This window comes from Rattus norvegicus, chromosome 8 (genome assembly GCF_036323735.1).
Source record: "Rattus norvegicus strain BN/NHsdMcwi chromosome 8, GRCr8, whole genome shotgun sequence".
Classification (NCBI taxonomy): domain Eukaryota; kingdom Metazoa; phylum Chordata; class Mammalia; order Rodentia; family Muridae; genus Rattus; species Rattus norvegicus.
The window spans coordinates 31807207-31810113 of NC_086026.1; positions in this window are offsets into that span (position 1 = coordinate 31807207).

Sequence of the window (2907 nt, forward strand, 5' to 3'; positions counted from 1 at the left end):
TGCCTCTGACAGGTGTTGACTTCAGGAAAAAAGTCTGCCAAGATTTTGACTGAATGCTGATGCTCCAAAGACAATAGAGAGAACGGGGCTTGGCTGGGCTGTTTTTCCAGTCAGACATTCCTTCTTTCCAAGGAGAAGCCAGCGGAACTGTACAGTAGAGCATCTATCACATGGACCGGAGCTGCAAGACTCAGCAGAAAGTATTCTGTCCCTCACCAGAACACTATTGGTCTAAATCAGACACCATAGAGTATTCTGTCCCTCAGCAAAATGCTATTGGTCTCAATTAGACACCATTCTCCTAGTCCTCAGCCTCCCAGCCATGCTTCTCTGACAAACTATACCCAGAAAGCAGCTACCTCAAATAACCGACAGTGTTGGGCCTCACCCACTGACTATAGAGATCTGACATCAATCCTAGACCACTTCCCTCTCTACCTGCACATCTGGTAGACACCACAGGAAGAATCACTTAGAAGTGGCTCTGTGGGCCTCCTCCATGCCCTGACTGTCTAAATTGTCTATCTCTTGGCAAAGGCAGCAAGAGGCTTAGTCCCACTAGTTGTGGTTCTCAAGATTCTCTAACCTCACTGCTTCTGCCTGCTTCAGGAAAGTTCTGGGATTTATTCACACTGATTTCTGAGAAATTGAGAAAACAACTCCATGTCCTGCACTGAACTTCAGTTTTATTATAACAAAGCTAAAGGCTGCATCCGTTGGAAGAATCAGAGTTTTCTGAGAGATGGCCAGAGTAAGAGGCTTCTCAGAGTTCCCTATGCACAGCAATGTGCAGAGGGCTTTGCAGGAACTGTGTCTTTGAGCCCATGCAAGAGGACACACTGTTATTACCACTCATCAGCAACCCTAGGCTCTGTTGAGTTAACCCAATGAAAGACACACAGCTCCACAATGCTAGAACTGAGCTGGAGAATGATTCTGTGGGTCCTGTAGGACCTGGTACTGCTTCCAGCCCTCCTGCTGTGCTTGCATAAGGATCTTTCAACAATACCCATGCTGATCCGTGCAGATCTCTTGCTGTTTTGAGTTTATTTTCCTGTTGGTAAAATGGAGTTGATGCATTCTTTTTTTTTAAAGATTTATTTATTTATATAAGTACACTGTAGCTGTCTTCAGACACACCAGAAGAGGGCATCAGATCTTATTACAGATGGTTGTGGGCCACCATGTGGTTGCTGGGATTTGAACTCAGGACCTCTGGAAGAACAGTCAGTGCTCTTAACCACTGAACCATCTCTCCAGCCCAAGTTAATGCATTCTTGCATTGAAAAACCATGAGGATTTGACCCTGTGATTGTAGAACTGGACACAGTCTGGAAAAGTATAGCTCACACAAAATAGATGAGAGTATAAATGGTTCCTGTAACCATTCGTGGAACCTGTAAAATATAAAGAAATGACATAATTCCCAGCCCTGCCTCTGCCTCCTGTGCCACCCTGGAGAGGTCAGTGTTATCCTAATTCTTCCCTTGATGACTCCCAGCCAGATGTTGGCTGAGCCACCATCATTGTTTCACCCGGCCTTGAGGGTAAGGAAGCCCTGGCCTTCCAGCCTGCAGAAGGAGAACCCGTTGGCACCCACATTTTCCATTTCAGAAATAGCCATGCCTTCCCAGTATGTCCTGAGCAGCGGTGTGAGACTGCTGTGTGTATGTCCTGAGTGGTGGTATGAGACTGCTGTGTTTTGATTTCAGCAGCGAACATGCAAAGCTACTTAATTCCCCCACTTAGCAAACACTCTCCCTTGGCTGACTTCCTGAGTCTAGAAAGAAGAAAGATTTTAGGGCAGCCAGTGAGTCATTTTGTTTTTAAAATATATGCTGACAGGGCTCTGGCAAGAAGGAACAGGAATTCGGTTTGGGTTTAGGAACAAAACCCACGTGACCCTCATTGCATACCAGACACACAGTAAGGCTTCCTCCCTTCCTCCGCCTCCCCATCAGCCAAGGAGGAACCACTGTCCTCTGACTACTGCATAGGGGAAAGGAGCATGTGAAGAGGCTAAAGGCTCTGCCGTGGGCTTGCAGATACCATGTTCTAAGACTGGAGTCTGAAATCGCCTCGCACATCAGTAGCCTGTGATTCCAGGGCACTTTGCTTGGCTGGATGACCAGCTTGATGAGCAAAGAACAGAAGTGCCAGCTCTTTACATTTTTATCTTCGAAGTGTCCGTGGACATGGCAATGTTCTGCCATGGTAGAGAAGTAGTGAAGGGGCATTGACTTTTCTACCTCACCATGCATAGCATCCAGCAAACGCCTTAGAAACAGATACAGCTACCCAATTTCCTTGATCCATTTGTCCTCAGTTGCTCAATTGCTTGTACACATGATGATGCTAAAATGGGAAAGATCTATATTTCAGGACGAGTAGGTCACTTACTAGAGGGCATGCCTCTGAGCCTGTGCCCACCCTTGCTATTAAACCAATGCCCTTCTGGGAGGAAGGCAGGTCCTAAAACAGCAGCCACAGGCTCAATGGCCCTGCCTCTACAGCCTTCAAGGAATACCCCATGAATATTTTCCTTGCTGGAGAAAAGTTATTATCCGAAAAATATTATCCGAAAGAATAAGGAAGGAAGATAATGAAGGGAATGAATCATTTATGTAGGGAGAATGGAAACACAAGTGACAGTCAACTCCTTCTTTTTGCAGGTAGTGGTATTGTTGTAGAAAGTACAAAGATTGTGTTATACAATCTTTCATTCATAGATAGATAGATAGATAGATAGATAGATAGATAGATAGATAGATAGATAGATGAGATGAGATGAATAGACAGACAGATAAACAAATGTCACATCACTGGGTACTTGGTATATGGTAGTCATAGGTCTGTCCCTCCACTTGTATTATGTGGAATGGGGTTCTCATTCCAACCAACACTGTC